Below are 20,681 nucleotides of genomic sequence, written 5' to 3'. Positions count from 1 at the left end.
GTGAACTTTTTACAGGTGAGATAAAATATTTTATATAATGTAAATAAATTATCAGTATGGTTAGAAATAAAATTATTATTATTGTTATTGTTATTATTATTGACTCCAACGCTGTCCATCACCAGTAAGTGTAAACTAAGTTGGAAAGCAATGCACAATAGAAACGATTACCTTAAAGCAAGCAACTGGCTAAATGAGGCAGCAGGGAAGAAGCTCAGATAATAAAGCCTCTAGTAGAAAATTATTTTCAGAGCAGCAATTGGCTGGTGTCTTCTTACAAATAAAGGTTACAGTTCTATATTTAATAATTAATAGGGCATTTTTTCTATTTACAGTTTAATGTAGATATCATTGAGAAATACTGTATAAACCACCTAATCACAATCTTAAAGGAATTGCTACTTTTAACTAAACACTGTAGTTTACCCACTAAAGTGTTACCAATTTTGTGTGACTTTAGTTATAACAAAATTAAAGATCTGTAAGGTTTTTTATTTTAGATCTTTCGAAGTTCGACTTTGAATCCAAAATCTCTTCAGAATGCTCCATTGTCTCCATTCAGCAGAACAAAGCTATGGAAATCTGTCTCTCACCATCTTACAAAAGGTCCTGGGAAACACTTAAGTGTTTTATGCTCAGTGCTGAAGAACTGCAATATCCCAGTTTATTTCAGGATACATTCTCACCTCAGGAAGCCTATGAATTAGAATAAGCAATGTTTATTCAAACTGTTGGAAATTATCATAATCATCATCACCCTGCATGAAAATTTCAATGCAATGCTAGTAATTGTGCACTCAAGATAAAACATAGACATATTTAAATTAATGAGAAGTTTCTATAAAGAGCTAAGAAGGAAAGACAAAACTGATCAGCTATCTGTCACGCAGGTGTCACCCCAATATGCTGAACACATTTTAAGAGTATCAATTCCCTTTCAAAATGTAGAAGGAAGGAAGATATAGAAAGTTGCAATGATCATTTTTTTTAAAAAAAAAACAACTTTTGCACATGTCTCTAAAAATGGAGAAAACTGCTTTTTGTACACTTAAATAGAAAAGCAGCAGAACAACTAATTTGGAAGCAAAACTAAGACACCTCTTTGCTATAAGGGAAATAATACCCGAATATTGTTTCTGCAAAAGAGAAATCAGCATGAAGTAGGCCAATAAAAGTAGTTTCTGACAAGTATATTCTCCCCTTTCTTTGTGCATGACATTAGCACATTTCTACTCCCAAACGCTATATGGTGGTAATCATCAGCATCACCACCACCTCACTGTCAGGTTGACTGATTCATCAAAGATACACAGAGAGTTCCATGGCAATTCTGCCCCCCTCCAAGACCAATACCCAAGCAATTACACCACAGTGGCTTTAAAATGTATATTACGGGTATGATACATCCCCAAATTCCCAGTTTGACATAGCTCACTTTTTCCTGTCTTAATTATTACAATTTAAAATACAATTTTAAATGTAATGAGTGCCCTACTATAGGTAACAATAATTAATCCCTGATAGAGCATTCTAAACCTTAGGCTCTGATTCTGTAACAATAGGAACCAAAGACTGGATGATTTTATGGTATGAAAGCAAAGGAAAAACTGAACTTTTCTTTCTAACTTTATATCCCAAGTATTTCCTATTTCTCAGGAACTGGGATTCTGGTTAAGGGTTGAGTGCAATTCCCATCTCTCCCCTAGAATACCTGCATCTCCTCTGTGATGATCCAGGCAGTAGAAGAATCAAATGTATTCATGACAGGTGTAGGAAATACTCCTAGCTGTTGACAGCTGGAAGTTTCCATGCCATGATTAGTTCAACTATCTGTAGTATCCATCTTGAGATATCACACAGATGTTCTCCAAATGTGAACCTGCTCTTAAATGGGCACAAAGGAGCATGTGGGGGACTGCTTTATTTTCCCAACATCATTATGTTACTCTGGGCTTTGAGGGAACTGCAGAATAACTCAAGAACGCTGACAAAAGGGAACCTATATTTCAGATGGTCCTACTGATGGAGCAACATTACCTACCTTCTGAAGCAGCAGGAAGATTCAAGGTATACTTAGATCTGCTAAGTTAGCTAAGTGAGTCTTCTGAAAAGATACTTGTTATTACAATGATAATAATAATGATAATCATCATCATCATCTTTCATTATATCCCACCACCATCTCCCAAAAGGGACTCGGGGCGGCTTACAAGGCACTAAAAGTGTAGTATATACTCCTAGTTGTTGGCAGCTGGAGGTTTCCATGCCATGATTAGTTCAACTATCTGTAGTATCCATCTTGAAATGTCACAGAGATGTTCTCCACATGTGGACCTGCTCTTAAATGGGCACAAAGGAGCAAATGGGGGACTGCTTTATTTTCCCAACATCATTATGTTACTCTGGGCTTTGAGGGAATTGCAGAATAACTCAAGAACACTAACAAGAGGGAACTTATATTTCAGGAGGTCCTACTGATGGAGCAATATTACCCACCTTCTGAATCAGCAGGAAGATTCAAAGTATGTAAAATTCAAAGTAAGTAAAATGCACGTAATGCTAATAATAATAATAAGGTTGATTTATATCCCACCACCATCTCCCAAAAGGGACTCGGGGCGGCTTACAAGGTACTACCAGAGTAGTATATAACATAAACAGTACATGAGTATAAAAACAGTATCACATAAAGGTTATAAAAACAACCACTATTGATACATAAAATAAAAACACAGTTTAAAACACAGACCATCTGTAGTTAAAACTAGCTGCCTTCGAATCACAATTAAAGTGCTAAAGTGTCAACCTCAAATGGGCCCATTTCAGCTTGCTCATGTTTTTAGGCTGGATCTGAAGGAGTCAAAGGTGGGGGTTAACCTAATCTCTTTTGGGAGGGTATTCCAGAGTGGGGAATACTCAATAATGTTCTTGAACTGCTAATATGCTCCACCGAATGGTTAGACTATCCATAAACTGTATGGTAAAACTTCTGATTTTGGCATTATTATTATTATTATTATTATTATTAGCAGTCTGTTTATCACCAGAAACTTATGTCTGGACCTCCTGATAAAGGAACAGATTTAAGGGAAGACCCAAATATACTGAGTAGTCAAAGCAGAGCTTGGTGTGGTTCAGTGAGTTAAAATTGTGATTTGGGGTTAATTAAGATGAGATTTTCTCTGGCACAGAGTACTTAATTTATTCATCAAAATATTTCAAACTGAGCCAGACGCACACAAACAAAACAGGCTGGTGAATCAGTTCATGCCTGAAACAACTATTTTGTTACTCCATGGTAAATAAGAACTAGCATTATACCAGAACCACAGAATTTAAGAGTGTGGCAGCACATGCTAATGCTCTGAATGCAGATGTTACAATGTAGGTGCTGTCAAGGATGCAGAGAAGGAGAACCCTTTGGGACAAATAGAATTTTCACTGCTGTACCAATTCTGACAGAAGCCACGCCCTGAGCCCTCAAAGCAAACCTTAGTCATTCATTTCCTAAGCAGGAGAAGGACAAAAATACCTAGATATCAAGACAAATACTGGCATAGAATTGCTGGCCACCTTCCTCACCTTCCTGGCAATCATACCCTTTTACACAGAGAACTAAGTGTTCCTCCAGCCACTCATCTTATTTAAGCAGCATAATGTTATCAAAGGACACTTATAGAAGCAAGTTGATCAAAACTATAAAGTCATCATGTGCTTTCCATACAATTCTATTTTTACAATATATCCATTTTTGTAAGAATTTTTTGCAAACCGCCCCCCCCCCCCCCCCCAAAAAAAGATGCTTCCTTCATCACCTAATATTTAAAGGTGTCTTGTATGGTTTATTCAGGAAAAAGGGGGAGACTAACAGTGCAAATCTACACATAGCTAATAAGTAATAAAACCTGCTTTCAATTAACTTTGTTGAATAATCATCAAAATGGTCTGCAGGAATATAGTGAACAACTCTTAAACACAGCTTTTCTTTGACTGAAGTAACAGTGCATACACTAATTACTAAAATTGTAAAAATAGTCACTGGAGGATTTCAGTTTTATATCTTTGGATTAGGAGGACATGGGACAGGGAAGTCTACCTTTTAGACCATTCAAGTCACACACAATCTCGGAAGAAACTATGCAGGATGGCTGCTCTTCTTTTGACAGAAAAGCATCTATTTCTCCTTAGAAAAAATCTACCTCATTTTCTGAGAACACTGGCTATCATTCAAAGCATCTCAAACCTTCAGCTCACACAACTTTCAAATGTTCCCAACAGCTGTAAATCTGGCCTATATTTTATTGCCTCACTTACTTGGGATTCTGCTTTTACAATACAATCCTGCTTGCAGTTCCAAGGGAAAACAATAAGTATTATCCAAAATACATATTGATTATACTTTTATTAGACCAAGCACAGTAACCATGATGTTAGAGCTGGACTGGATCTCTGGAATATCAAAGTTCAAATACCCTCTCCGTAACAGAAATCCAGTGGGTCAGCCTTGGCAAGTCATTCTCTCCCAGCTCCCGAGGAAGGCAATGGCAAAACCTTGAAAGAGCTAACCTTAAGAAACGGGACCACAAAGTGGAGTCCATGACATGTGAGTGCGAAGGAGAGCAAACTACAGACCACCTACTACAATGCAGCCTTGGCCCTGCTACATGCACGATGGAGAACCTTCTCACAGCAACACTAGAGGCAGTCCAGGTGGCCAGCTTCTGGTCAAAGGAAATTTAGCACAATGCCAAGTTTTTAACTTTGTGTTTTACTGTACATTTTAACTATATCCTCAATTCGCTTCTGACACGATAAATAAATTTGAATAAATCTGCCAAGAAGCTTTAGAATAGGGTCACCTTAAGTCGAAGTTGATTTGGGAATACATAACAAACAACACATCTTTCAAAGCTCAATGGCTTCTCCATCAAGCAAAAAAAAAAAGGGAAAAATTGTACAAGGGAACTAAAGTTGGAATCACAAGACTTTAGGTCTGCATCTTGTTGCTTGGGATGTTACAGTGTGTTCATGCAGACAAAAAGCTTACTGCCCCACACTAAAAAGGGGAGGCAAAGAAGAGAGACAAAGCCCATAAAAGCCATAAAGTCTCTTCCCTTGATACATTTTTGGATCCTGTCCAGTATAACATCACGGAACCCTATCTATGCTGGGAGAGACTCCTGGTCTTTTCACAATGATGCCAAGTTTTCAGGTCTGGAGATACATTTAGAAATGACAGGCAAGCATGCTAGCAGAAATCAACTTTGATATCTTTACTTGCTTCTTGAAGATGATGTCCTCCCCATATGAGATGACTAACAGTCCATTCTTTTCATTGTATTATTATCGTATCATTACATGGCATTATGCACATTTCATTGTGGGCAGGATTATTGAGTGTGCTGTTAGTTCTTGGAAAAATACTGAACATCACCCGTAAATGAACAAAAATTCAATGTGACTAGAATTCTTCCCTCTGTGTTTACCTAAATGATTTAATTAATTTAAATTAAGACAGCATTGATTTCAAAAATCAGAAATAATTCATAGATACATCAGAAGTAAGTGGTTAGTCAAACCAATCCCTTCTGGCCTAAACTGGAAAAAAACCCCAAAACAAATCAAGTAAAATAGCATGAAATATTGTTCTGCTTGGGTTTGTCTCACTAATGACATATTGAAAGTACATCAACCAGTCCTGGATGGGGTCACATTCCCCCTGAAAGATTGCGTTTGCAGCTTAGGGGTGCTTCTGGATCCATCACTGCAAATGATATTCCAAAAAGATACAAGAGCCAGGAGTGCTTACTACCTTTGTCTGGTAAACAATCTGTGCCCCCTTCATTGACTCCTAAAGATGGATAGCATATGCACTGGTAACCTCAAGGCTGGATGGTCTGCAATATGCTGTACATTGGGCTACCTCTGTTTAAATATCAGAAACTTGAATAATGCAAAATGTTGCAGCCAAATAGTTATTAATGCATTCAGCAATTATCATATGCATAAATTAAAATCACTCTAGTGCCTCCCAGTTAGTTTCCAGGTAAGGTACAAAGTGTTGGTTCGGTCCAAGATGCCTACTGCATAATCCACTCAATACACTGAGATATTTTGGGGGACATTTATTTCAGTAAACCAGGACCAAGCTGGCAGCTTCAACCCAAAAGACTTATTCATTCCTCGGCCCCCAAATTGGGGAATGACCTTCAAGAAGAGATTCAACAGTTGGATACACTGTATTGAATTTAACTACCAATCTTTTCTGCCAGGTCTATTCAGATGTTTTTTTAATTATTAGTTTTGCATTATTTTGCATTGTTTTCCATATGTATCCTTTTAAACTGATGTTATGCTTTTAAAATTGTATTAATATGTATTTCTAATTGGAGTTTGTATTTTTAACTATATTGCTGTATTTTAATCTGTAGTTCCTTACCTTGATCCACAGGCAGACATAGATAAAAAAAAATAGTGTCAACAACAACAGCCTCAGAAAGTAGAATTAGTTCTCCTGGTTTTAAGTAACAAGAGAGTAGATTTTAACATTAGGGGGCACTTCTTGACAGTGGGAACAGCTTAGCAATGGAAGAAACTGACCAGAGAGCAAATGGGGTCTCCTTCTCTGGATATCTTCAAAACATGGCTGGACAGCTACTTGCTGGGAATGCTTTCTAATGGAAACCATGCGCTGAGCAGGAGGTTGGACCTGATGGCCCATGGGGCCCCTTCCAACTCTATGACTATGAATTATTATTATTATTATTATTATTATTATTATTATTATTATTATTTCCTATTTCTAAACATTGCCGAAACAGAGTTTGATTTAGCACTAAAAAGGGTACTTTCTGGAATGGGAAAAAAAGGAGTACGGATAGGCCTCAAACACCTCTACAGCAGGAAAGTTGCCATATTTCGTTTAAACTTTTTTTCTTTCTTTTAAAATTTTAACCACATTAAACTCTCAGTTTCACCTTAGCTTTCTTTGTAGTTGATTTAATCACAGAGATTTCCAGGAAATTGTAAGTTGAGTTTTCAAGAGAGTCCATCACTGCATGGGGATGGCTACATATGGTTCACTGGACAAACCTTCCTATATTTTTTGCTGTAGATTTTTTCTTTTAAAAAAATCTTTGAACATACTTTACAAAACACTGATGACACTCTGCTTTGCTCCTACTTCAATCCCTTCTGTTTCATATTCCATCTGTTTCCTGCTTCAAAAGATACTCTTACTTTTCGTCTCTATTTGCATTTCCGGCTTCCTACTTCGTTACTTGTCTTACTCAGATTTTGATTCCTTCCCTGCTGCTCCATGTTAATTCTAGCTGTGATCCTCATCCAAGCCTCATCTGAAAGTATTCCTTGGATCTGTTCCTGAAATTTATCCTGGCTTTGACTTTGTTATGTATGTTCATTTCCTGTCTGATGATTCCCCTATCTTTAAAAATTATGATAGAGTCCTCAAATAACAGAGTATTTTTAAAAAAACATCTACAAAAAGGAACATGTTTACTACATGCTAATATACTTTCAAAAATGTGTTTCAACCCGCACCCTGATAAATTTTAAAATGGTCAATTTTCTTGTAGCATACTACAGGCAGCATAACAAGGATATGAGATATACATGTTACCACAACTCTGCATTACAAGACCTAGCACAAAAATAAATATTACTGTAAAACCTACAATATTAAGTCATCCATTCATAACCAGGTCTGTGGTTTTTAATCAAGTAGTTTTACTGGGATGATTTTAAAAGCTCTTTAAAAATCAATCTTAGGAAAATAGTCCTTGTATCTCAGCTAGAAAAAAGTGGCACCTCAAAGTCTGGACTAAATGTCTTATTTATGGTAGTTGGTTGTTCACTCAGTTCAAGGAGTACCAGCTTCACAGGTTATTTATTAGATTATTCCTCAACTGCAGAATGTGAGGTGCCCACTTTCTGACCCAAAGTCCCTATCAAGTGTCATATGAACCCTCTTGGATGTTCCCTTTATAAAATGTTTGGAGTCAAAACTTGATAGTAAATCCATGCTTTGTGCACTGATGATCTCAGAAAAAATCTCTGGTACCTATAGTTAAAGTTATTGGATTGTGTGTGTGTGTGTGTGTCAGGAGCAACTCACAGTGTCGCTTCTGGTGTGAGAGAATTGGCCAAATGCAAGGACACCGCCCAGGGGATGCCCAGGTGTTGATGTTTGACCATCCTTGTAGGAGGCTTCTCTCATGTCCCCATATGGGGAGCTAGAGCTGACAGAGGGAGCTCAACCTGCTCTCCCCAGATTCAAATCACTGACCTATCGGTCAGCAGTCCTGCTGGTACAAGTGATTGGATAACCTAATATGGCTCATAGAAGATAGGTGTTAGGTTCAGAAGTAAACAACATCACAATTTAGGAATGTATTTTAGAACTGTTTCATGCAAGCAAAGTTCTATGATGGGTTAATTGCCAGTGAGCCTATTATTTCTGGTCTTCAGCTTTATTTGTGAAGAAGGCAACAATTGTGACCCAACTTGGGCAGCTACATCTCCTGAAGTGGAAGAGTTTCTCTTTCCTTAAAGGTGACAAGCTTAACAGAGTAAAGGGCTTGAAACAGTCATAAGAAATGCTATGGCCATATCACATATATTGTGAAATGTATGACTAAAAAAATGAATGAATAAGACTAAGCAAAAAAAATTCCACACAAGTAAGCTTTGGAAAATCCTATCTTTGAATTAATTCAGTCATTTAAAAATATGCTGAGTTCACTGAGTGTGATTTTGTGCATTAGACGAATCAGCAATAAGTTGATGGAGAAGCACTTCAGATCACTCAGAAATCCAGGTTGTGCTTTTCGCATGACCAAGGTTCAAGATAGTTTACCTAGTGTTAACAAACTCTTCAGTCAACCACTACAAAACAATTAGTATTTGTAACAAAAAGCTTGGTGGGAGGGGGCAAATTGTCTGCTGCAATTCCATAATTCCAATCCTTTCGGCTGCAAAAAAAAGTTTGAAAATGAATCCGCAACAACTGCAAAAATCAAGAATAAACATTCCAGAAGTTGGACTGGCTCTTCAGTATTTGAGTCCCTCTCTACAACCAGCAAGATCACAAGTAATGCAAAACAGTGAGAAACTTAGCTTTTATAATAAAAATTATGAATATGTATACATTTACTGGCTTTGTCTAGGCGGGCTAAACTAGACTTGATTTAAGAAATGAATCCCTCATCTTGAGTGGGGAGAAAAGAGCAGCTTCAAATATTTCTCAAGTTTACAGAGCAATACTGGCGAAAAGTGAACTGTTTCCCAATTTAACCTTCCCACATAATAAATTCTCTCACACTAGAAGCAACTTGCAGTTTCTCAAGTCGCTCCTGACACGACCCAAAAAAACCAAAAACCTTCCCACCCCTAATACTGTTATTAGTTTCACGGAGACAGGGAAAGGACTTACATGGGATACTGTTCTCTACACATACAGAAGCATTGGAGGAACTTTCAGTTGGGACATGATACTGGAAGAATGGATGTAATCCTTCTTACTCCAGCATAATTTCTTCAGTCATCTGCACTTTGGCCTTAGAATGCAACATTAAGCTTTAATAGAGTGGAATTCAAATCTTCTCTGAACTTTTTGTCATGGTCAACCACCACCTGACAAGACATGAAAAATATTTCTGTATTTCAGTCCCCAACGGTAGGAAGACTGGCGGATGTCAACAACACAATATAAGCTAGAAGACTTATTAGCATACTTTCAGAGTTTCCCTCTTTTCTGGATTCTAATCGAATATTACTACTCAATAATGAGAAAAGCAGAAATATAAAATGCTTTGACAAATAACTAATGAAGGAGCCACCATCAGCAGCATCAGAAAACACTGACCATTGTTAATAGAATGAAAAAGGTGGCCACAAAACATATTTGTGCTTTTTTGTTGCTATTGTTGTGTGCCTTCATGTTGTTTCTGACTCATGGTGATTTTAAGACAAAGCTATCACACTTATTTCTTGGCAAGATTTGTTCAGATGGGGGTTGCCTTTGCCTTCCTCTAAGGCTGAGAGAGTGCTTTTCATAGCTGAGTGCAAATTCAAAGGCTGGTCTCCAAAGTCATAGCCCAACACACAAAGTGTTACACCACACAGGATCTTAGAACAGCAAAATTCCAGTTCCTCACAACCCAGGAGATAGGTTGATGAGTGATACTTTTAAGTGCTGTTGGAACTACACCTCTCAACAGCCCTAACAAACATAGCCAAAGAGATAAACCAGGGAGTTAAAGTTCAACACTTCTCCTTGCTTGATGAGTTCAATCTGCTTCCTCACAGACTGGCAAATACTGAACTGATGATTGACTATTAATCAATCCTTTTAAAGAGTCCTTCAATATTCCACACTTCACTCCATATTGATCATTAGGTTAATCCAGAAAAGAGGTTCTATATAACTTCAACTATGAGGTGTCCCTGGCTATTACCACAAAGAACTCAAGAAGCCCAGTAAAACTCATTGACACAATGTCAATTCAGAACGAAATTAAGTGAAAACAACTTAGGCAAAGCAATCTAGCCATGTTGTTCATTTGTTCAGTCCAGAGCTCCCTGTTGGCCGTCACCTCCCCCAGCTCTAGCCATACCCACTTAGAAAACCTACAGAAATGCCCACTTTTAAAGAATTTACATCTCTTAGATACAAACTAACAGGATTGATCCGAAGTTTTGCTTTTTTTTTTAATAGAATTCAGGCACTTATTGTTAGATCTAGTCTTAAGTCACAGCTAGTCTAGAAACAGTGGAATGGATGGGACTAAATTTAGCTGTATTCAGGTTTAATTTGGTTTTCAGATTGCTGGAGGAGATTCAAGACTCCACTCTTCCATCATTCCATCTATCAGTCAAAGGATCTCCATATAAGAATGCTTGACAGCACTTTGGGTTTGAGACTGGAAATTTGGAGACAGTACCAAACTGGATAAAATATTTGTTTGATTCCCATACAAAGTATAAGATCTTATATAAGATCTTCTATAAACTGACAGTGTGTATTTCTTCTAGAAATTACAATTTCATATGCCCAATTTCTTCTCTCAAACCTTGCAGCTAATTCTACTAGCATCCTTAAGTTTGTTCGAAGGCTTCGTCTCTTGACATCAAAAGCTCTTCAAAAAACCTATTTTGCCTCTTTTTAACATATGTTTGTCGATGAAAATAATTCCAGAAAGATCAAATTTCAAAGTTCAGGCTATTTTGATATATTATAGGTTCCACTGATTTTAATTGTCTTACTGTAAGTAAGTATGTCTGGACTCAACTAAATTATTTTATATAAGGAGACAGGAAGCAAAGTCATGTAACAAGATTGCAGTAAAAAGAATCTAATGAAAGAGCACATGAACTTCATAAAATTATTCATATGTAAAGGAATCTACCTCTGCTCCTCCAACACAGCAGAGTTGTATCTTCAATGCCTACTGGAATATTAAATCAACACATGTTGAAATTTATTCTGCACAGCTATCAGTAAATTCTATTTGATAAGCTATGTCAAAAGTTCTGTTATTGTGATGACAGAACTTTTTTGTTCAAACTCACAACTGCTGAGGCAAGTGGTAATAAGCCCCTAGCACAAACAATTCAAATAGTAACTAAATGAATAAATAAAAAAACTGAAGCACTCAATTACGATGCTCAATGAACCCATTCAAAAGTGTCATTGTTACTAATGCTGAAAAGCATTAGAAACCTATAATTAGTGGCAAAGGACAAAATTTACAATTTTCTAGGTTGTCAAAAATTCTTGGTTTATCATGATCTGGTATAACAAGAAACTGGGGTGGACAGACCATGACCTAGTAACGTTCATATAGTCACCAGATCATAAGGTATCTGACTCTCACAACAATGACATTCCTTAAACTAAAGTCTGGTGGGAAAGCATGAAATCCAAAACTCAGGAAGTTAGATTGTGCATTAATATCATTCTCTTGGCACCTTACTCATAGCAAGGTATCACATTTCAAGCAAGACATGACAAATGAGAGAATATTCAAAAAGAACTCTAAGGAAGATAATCCTAGAAATCTTAGAAGGCCAGCCTTTAATCGGTAATATAAGTCATCTGATCTCTGTGGTGGAAAGGCCTGCCGTGATTTAAATACAAAGCAGTCAAAATAATTGGGGGGAGAAGGCTTTGAATTTGTATGAGCCGGTCAATCTCAAAGGCTGCAGAAGCTGTGAATTCTTCATTCTTAACATGTCCCTTCCTGAAGTGTTTCTTCTTCGTGATTGTTTCAAATGTTTATATCTTACAAAAATTAGTTGTCTAGCCTACTTTTATTATCTGTCATTATAAGATCCTACATATCATCCTATTTCAACCAACATTTTGGCTACCCAAGATTACCATATAACACACAATTTATTAATTTACCAAGGTAAACATGTTCAAGATTTCTACTTTCTGTTCAGCCTGTAGTCCCCATCATTCTCTTTTTGCCATATTCTCCCACCACCCTCTTGGCATTTACTGACACATGCATACCATCTACTAATCAGGATGCTTCATTCCTTTACTACTCCAGACCAACTTAACAAATTGTAACTAATTTAGCCTCCCAGCCAGTTTACCAGCTGCTAGGATTTCTGGGAATTGAAGGGCAAAAACTCTGGGGACCTACAAGTTGAGAACCACTGCTTTACATAGTCATCCACCACCACATGAAATTCCTCTCTTCATTTTCCAATGGCCAATCTTCAACCTGTCCTGAAACTTTAATGTTGCCTTTCAAATTAGTTCAATTTTGTGTTCTTCCCACTGCCTTCAGTGTTTATCCAGTGCAACTATAGTGTACTAAGAAATATACAGTCTTCACACCCAGGAATTTTAGCATACTGCTCACATGTATAAACCAAAGTATTATTTATGTTGTAGTAATTATATATTTCACAGGCATATCTACTAAACCTTCTGAATGGAGATCTCCAGCCACAGACATGAGCAGATGGAAGATATATATGCGAACAGCAACATTATCTTCACCACTCTTTTGTTGTTGGTGTGTTCCCGTAAGCCATTTCATACTTATGGCAACTTTGAAGTGTAGCTATCAAGGGTTTTCGGGAGTTTAAAGTGTGTGACTCACCCAGGGTTCAGTGGATTTCTAGGGCTGGGTGGGAAACCAAACCCTGATCTATAGTCATAGTCCAATGGACAAACATTGCACCTCACTTTCTCTCCAGCACTCCCTTACTTTGGATATTAAAATTAGAGCAATTATTCTAAGTGTTTTTGTGCCTTCAAGCCCCTTTCCACACAGCTATATAAAATCCACATTGAATTGGATTATATGGCAGTATGGACTCATAATCCAGTTCAAAGCAGATATTGTGAATTATCTGCCTTGATATTCTGGTTCATATGGCTGTGTGGAAGGGCCCCGAGTCACCTGCTGACCCCATGAATTCCATAGTGTTTTCTTAGGCAAGGAATACTCACAAGGTGGTTTTGCCAGTTCCCTCCTCTGAAATACTTCAATAGGCTACACTTGGTTCTCAGTTGGCAGCTTGTCATCCAAGAACAAACCAGAGCTGACTGTACTTGGCTTCCAAGATGAGATGGAACACACTCCTTAAAAATGTTCAAAGGACCCGTCTAGACCAGCAGTTTCCACCAGTGGTCCACAGGATCTAAAATATGGTCCATGGCCTAACCATTACTACACTGTTGCCTTGAAACCATGTGGCAACGAGAGTGACTAGTATCGCGAAACCCTCTTATAGTGCCGAGGTAAGGGGATGTCAGGAGAGGAGAGGCTTATTACCCACAAAAGATTAACTATCACATCAGCTCTAGATTATTAAATATGGTTTTCTGAGAGCAAGAAGATGGTGACTACTGGATGGCATACGAGAGCTGATGTGCTCTACCCAATGCAGTTTTCCGAATCAGCGCCCCAAATAACCAAACTGAATCTAAAGTTGGTGATAGTATGATAGCTGGGTCCAGAAGCTCTGAGCGTTACGCACATTCCGCAACAGTGGTTGTGAATAAGGGAAGGGGAGAGTGGCACACTGAGGGTGGGAATATACTTCGTAGTTGCATTTGGTGGAAGGATAGAAAGGAGGGGAGGCTTAGGGTTAAGATCAGGGGTTAGGTTTAAGTTTAGGGTTTGGCTTAGGGCTAGGATTCGGGTTTGGGTTAGGATTAGGATTTAAGGGTTAGGCTTAGGGTAAGGGTTAAGGTTTTACCATTAAAGAACTCTTACATTTCTTCTATAATATCTGTGTTTCGTTCTGCGTTGCGCAAACAGTGTTCCCAAAGGAGCAAAACGGAAACATTGTAATGCACAGAGCTTCCGGACCCAGCTTTCATACTATTACCCTAGTAATAGTATAGTATAGTAGTAATAGTATCACCCTAGTAATACTAGTATTATTATTACCCTAGTAATAGATAGTATAGTAGTAATAGTATTACCCTAGTCACACTCAGAGCTTCCAGGGTAAGATTTAAAGTTTGGGTTAGGCTTAGTTCTAGGATTTGGGTTCGGTTAGGATTAGGTTTAAGGGTTAGGTTTAGGGTAAGGGTTAGGGTTTTACCATTAAAGAACGCTTATATTTCTTCCATAATATCTGTGTTCCATTCTGTGTTGCGCAAACAGCGCCCCCAAAGAAGCAAAACAGAAACAGCGTAATGCTCAGAGCTTCCGGACCCAGCTTTCATACTATTACCCTAAAGTTGACCACAACTAATTCATAACCCTTTTGGTACTAATGTTAGAGAGTGGTTGTCAAAAAAAAAAAAGATTGGGAACCACTGATTCTCTCCTGACGTTTCGCCTGCATTTATGGCATTTCTCAACCTGGTGGTCAGGACCCCTGGAGGGGTCACCAGGGGGTGTCAGAGGGGTCGCCAAAGACCATCAGAAAACACAGTATGTTCTGTTGGTCATGAGGGTTCTGTGTGGGAAGTTTGGCCCAATTCTATCCTTGGTGGGGTTCATAATGCTCTTTGATTGTAGGTGAACTATACATACCAGTAACTACAACTCCCAAATATCAAGGTCTATTTCCTGCAAACTCCACCAGTGTTTACATTTGGGCATATGGAGTATTCGTGCCAAGTTTGGTCCAGATCCATCATTGTTTGAGTCCACACTGCTCTCTGGATGTAGGTGAACTACAACTCTAAAACTCCAGGCCAATGCCCACCAAACTCTTTTAATATTTTCTGTTGGTCATGGGAGTAATGTGTGCTAAAATTGTTTCAATTACATCATTAGTGGAGTTCAGAATGCTCTTTAATTGTAGGTGGACTATAAATCCTAGCAACTACAACTCCCAAATGACAAAAATCAACTACAACTCTCAAATGCCAAATTTGGTCCAGTGGATGAAAATACATCCTGCATATCAGATACCTACATTACGACTTGTAACAGTAGTGAAATTACAGTTATGAAGTAGCAACAAAAATAATGTTATGATTGGGGGTCACCACAACATGAGGAACTGTATTAAGGGGTCTAGGCATTAGGAAGGTTGAGAACCACTGATCTATGGCAAGCATCCTCAGAGGTATGCTTGCCATAGATGCAGGTGAAACGTCAGGAGAGAATGCCTCTAGAACAAGCGTCCTCAAACTTTTTAAACAGAGGGCCAGGTCATGGTCCCACAAACTGTTGGAGGGCCAGATTATAATTTGGAAAAAAAAAAAAAGAATGAATTCCTATGCACACTGCACATATCTTATTTGTCGTGCAAAAAAACACTTAAAACAATACAATAATTAAAATGAACAATTTTAACAACTATAAACTTATTAGTATTTCAATGGGAAGTGTGGGCCTGCTTTTGGCTGATGAGATAGAATTGTTATTGTTGTTGTGTGCTTTCAAGTCGTTTCAGACTTAGGTTGACCCTGAGCGAGGGCCAGGTAAATGACCTTGGAGGGCCGCATCCGGCCCCCGGGCCTTAGTTTGAGGACCCCTGCTCTAGAACATGGCCATATAGCCTGGAAAAACCTACAACAACCCAGTGATTCCGGCCATGAAAGCCTTCGACAATACATTAAAACAGACAAGGCTACAGACCAAGCATGGGCCAAGTTGGGCCTTCCCTCAAGGTGTTTTGGACTTCAACTCCCACCATTCCTAAGAGTCTCATGCCCCTTCCTTTTCCCGCTCAGCTGCTTAAGCGGCTAAGGGGGGAAAGGAAGGGGCCTGAGGCTGTTAGAATGATGGGAGCTGAAGTCCAAAATACCTTGAGGGAAGGCCCAACTTGGCCCACGCCTGGTGTAGATGCATCCACTGGGGAAACAAAACACCCTAGAATCAAAGAATCAAAGAGTTGGAAGAGACCTCATGGGCCATCCAGTCCAACCCCCTGCCAAGAAGCAGGAATATTGCATTCAAATCACCCCTGACAGATGGCCATCCAGCCTCTGTTTAAAAGCTTCCAAAGAAGGAGCCTCCACCACACTCCGGGGCAGAGAGTTCCACTGCTGAACGGCTCTCACAGGAAGTTCTTCCTCATGTTCAGATGGAATCTCCTCTCTTGTAGTTTGAAGCCATTGTTCCGCGTCCTAGTCTCCAAGGAAGCAGAAAACAAGCTTGCTCCCTCCTCCCTGTGGCTTCCTCTCACATATTTATACATGGCTATCATATCCCCTCTCAGCCTTCTCTTCTTCAGGCTAAACATGCCCAGCTCCTTAAGCCGCTCCTCATAGAGCTTGTTCTCCAGACCCTTGATCATTTTAGTCGCCCTCCTCTGGATGCATTCCAGCTTGTCAATATCTCTCTTGAATTGTGGTGCCCAGAATTGGACACAATATTCCAGGTGTGGTCTAACCAAAGCAGAATAGAGGGGTAGCATGACTTCCCTGGACCTGGACACTATGTTCCTATTGATGCAGGCCCTGTCATGTCCTACCCATCATCCACACTCATTATCCTGTCTGGGTTCTTGTTAATGCCATCCAAGGGCAGCCCTATGCCCAACCCAACATGCCTCCATGAGGCAGTAAAGGTCAGCCTCCCCTCCCTCCCTTTCCCGAGGGAAGGAGGATCCTGAGGCAGGACACGCCCTTGCGAGGCCCCGCCCCCTTCCCCTCGGCCCTCGGCCCGCACTGCAGCTCGCTTCAAAGTCGCCTCCTCCTTCGGCCCGCCCGCGAGTGGCCGAGCGGGACGCCAATCTTACCCCGGGGCATCCTGGGAACTGGAGGAAAAAAGGGGGCGAGGGCAGAAAAAAGAACCCCTTTATTGGCCTACACACCAACCCCGAGGGCACTACAAGTCCCACAATGCACCGCTGCCAAGCCCTTTTCCGCAGAGAACCCCCGAGTCTCGCTAAAAATTTGACCGTTGGAAACGTGGGGGGGCCCTTGAAAATGCTACCCTCCCCGAGACACATCGGTCCCAAAGTGGTGGGGAAGGGGGCAGCCTTGAAAACGCTCGCGCTCGCGCTCTCTCTCTCTCACTCACCTGCCGCAGCCGTTGGTGAGGGCGGCGCTCCCAGTCCCGTCCGTCAGTCAGTCAGCGAGTGCGGCACTGTCATGGGGTACTTCCCCGGCTCTGGCCTGGTCTTTTCCGGACCCGCCTGGCGCTCTGCCTCCGGCTGCGGGGGCCGCCCGGGGAGCATCCTCTCCCCCGCCTCCCAAGCTTGGCCTCCTCGGGAAGGGACCGCGGCGGCGGCGGCAGCAGTGGCAGAAGATAGGAGGAGGAGGAGGAGGCGCTGGCGGCGGGATACTCCCACAATGCACCGCGCGCCTAGCAGCAGCATCAGCATCAGCAGCATCAGACTGACATCAGCGCCAGCCGCAGCAGCAGCAGCGCTGCCCCGCCCTGGCCTCAGGCGGCGCACGTGCGGGGGCGGCACCAGCAAGGGCCTCTTCCCAAACACTCTTCATTAGAATCATAGAATCAAAGAGTTGGAAGAGACCTCATGGGCCATCCAGTCCAACCCCCTGCCAAGAAGCAGGAAAATTGCATTCAAAGCACCCCCAACAGATGGCCATCCAGCCTCTGTTTAAAAGCTTCCAAGGAAGGAGCCACCACCACACTCCGGGGCAGAGAGTTACACTCCTGAACAGATCTCACAGTCAGGAAGTTCTTCCTTTTTTTTTTAATTTTTATTTTTTTAATATAATTTTTTTATTAACCACAAAAAAATGCTATATACATAAGAAGAGGTGGAACAATATAGTGAAAGAAAAGTAGGAAATAAAGATGTATAAGTCTTAACAACAACGCTGGCTCTTCGGCTTAGAAATGGAGATGAGCACCACACCCCAGAGTCAGACATGACTGAACTTAATGTCAGGGGACTACCTTTACTTTTACCTTTAAGTCTTAACAAAAACTACTTCATTCTTTTCTTTAAGCCAGATTCTTTACAGCGATTCAACTTGTTCTCCTCTTTTTTTTCTAAACACCTAATAATTTTATTACATTTATATTCCCTTCATTACAAAAACAATCTCTATAATTCACATAATTACTTTTTTCCCTTTCCCCAGTTATGCTACCCCTTGTGCTCCCCATCAGAACATTAGGTACAAGGTACAAGGAAATTTGGAAATTAGCAATAAATGACTAATTAACATGCAATTTAAAGATTAAAAAAGGCCTAAGGAAGGATAATGATTTTGAAAATATATGGAAAATATTTATTGAGGAAACATTAAGGAAAGAAGATGGGAACCAACCCCCACCAGAAGAAATGAGGTTCTGGTGGGAGTATAAAGAAAAGAAGAACTCCGGAGATGGGGAGCACAAGGAAGTTCTTCCTAATGTTCAGATGGAACCTCCTTTCTTGTAGCTTGAAGTAAAGCCTCTGTTACAGGAGCTTGGGCATTGTCCTCCTTGAATATCGGATCATCCGCCAGTAGTTTGGATTGTTTACTTTAAAAATTTATGGCATTGGCTAGTCTTGACATGAAGTCTGAGAAATCTCTGCCATCATCCGGTGGGGGCAGAGGGCAGGCATGTATCGGGGGGGGGGGGGCTTGAGGGGCTTCAGCCCCTCCCCCCCCCCCCCGAAATTCTCATGGTGGTCCGCAAAAAGGCCTTACTGGTGCATTATTTAAACTGTTATGTTTATTCATATCATGATCTGATCACCATACTCAATATATCCCATATGCATGGGGGTATTGGGGTAACGATACAAAAGGTTTGCTAGGGTAGACCCTCTTTCACTCAGACTCAGCCCCTTCCCCCCCCCCCGAAACAAACTCAGCCCCCCCCCCCCGAATCAAAATCCTGGCTACAGGCCTGGCGGAGGGTGAGATCTAGGAAGGGAAGTCACATAGCATCGGTGGAGGAGGTCAGACAGCAATAGTAATCAATTTCATTAATTTCATCATTGAGTTCAGTCTTATGTGCAACAGCAGGGGTCCTCAAACGTTTTAAACAGAGGACCAGGTCACAGTCCCTCAAACTGTTGGAGGGCCGGATTATAATTTGAAAATAAAATGAATTAATTCATATGCACTCTGAACATATCTTATTTGTAATGCAAAAAACACTTTAAAACAATACAATAATTAAAATTAAGAACAATTTTAACAAATATAAACTTATTAGTATTTAAATGGGACTTGCTTTTGGCTGATGAGATAGGATTGTTGTTGTTGTTGTTGTTGTTGTTGTTGTTGTGTGCTTTCAAGACTTAGGTTGACCCTGAGCAAGGACCAGGTAAATGACCTTGGAGGGCCATATCCGGCCCCCGGGCCTTAGTTTAAGGACCGCTGTGCAACAGGTCCCATGGTTATCCATGTGTCAGGAACCCATTTATGTTAGGCCTAGGGCAGCCATCAATGTCAAAGTCTTACAGATAGGGGACTTGGACCAGTGCATGCCTGGCATTCTGGGCACTTCATAAGCGGTGTGTCTAGTGCCAACAGAAACCAATCATCTTGACAGCCAAGACGCCACAAAAGTTGTGCTGGAGCAGCAAGAGCATGAATGTCTGCACTTCAGTGGAGAGTGAGAGGGGGTTCTCTCCAATGACTGCCCAGTGGGGTGGCATTCAAGCAGTTTCAGCTTCTGTCTCTTGCTGGTGCAGAGGGATACCATCGGCGTCTGACTTTCTAGATTGAGGTTGTATAGAAACTTCTTCAACGGTAGGCTGGTGGGATGTCTGGGTTTGCTCTTCAGGAGGTTGCACTTTGACTAGGGGGGAAGGCTCCTGAGGCATCGGTGTGGTCTTGCACTGAAAGCGATTGGACTTGTCCTTTCCAGGCCTATCCAAATTAGCAGCTAGAACCTGAGTTTTTGGCAAAGTTTTGGCCATTGACTTACGCTTCTTGGGACATTTTAGTCTCGTCTGAGTGAGCACATTTGGGCATGGAGAGAGTAGAGGCCTCAGTCAATGGAGGATCGGATTTGGTCTTAGCAATCTTACAAAACCTGGTGGATGGCACAGAGGGGTTTTTGGGAGCTATAGAGATAGAAGAAGGTAACCTTTAAGGATGCTTTCAGGCGTTGCTCTGTTTTTCCTGGCTGCTAGTGTGAAGGTCTGGTAAATCTTGCAGGCTGAGACCACGTACACCTCACTAAGGCAGACTAAGCAGTGAGAAAGGCAATAGTTGTTAGGCATTTTGACCTTACAGTTGCTTATTGTTTAAATGATGCGGTTGAAATTGCTGTGTACTTCTCAGGATCAGGATAGATAGGAATTTTGAG

The 20,681-nt window shown here is 40.5% G+C and overlaps 1 protein-coding gene across 2 annotated transcripts in view; it reads right to left on the bottom strand.

Moving 5' to 3' along the window:
• The window catches only part of TTBK1 (tau tubulin kinase 1), a 140,455-nt gene extending 122,680 nt beyond the window's left edge, over positions 1 to 17,775 (bottom strand). Inside the window, exon 1 of one of the 2 annotated variants that reach the window (XM_060754421.2) lies at positions 17,478 to 17,775. The gene's annotated coding sequence lies outside the window, so the exon portion shown is untranslated. The remainder of the gene's footprint in view (positions 1 to 17,477) is intronic. The other variant, XM_060754422.2, reaches the window with a different exon arrangement.
• Between the last annotated feature and the right edge of the window lie 2,906 nt (positions 17,776 to 20,681).

The sequence above is a fragment of the Anolis sagrei genome, chromosome 1 (genome assembly GCF_037176765.1).
Source record: "Anolis sagrei isolate rAnoSag1 chromosome 1, rAnoSag1.mat, whole genome shotgun sequence".
NCBI classification, from domain to species: Eukaryota; Metazoa; Chordata; class Lepidosauria; order Squamata; family Dactyloidae; genus Anolis; species Anolis sagrei.
This window is presented reverse-complemented; position numbering and strand designations above follow the sequence as displayed.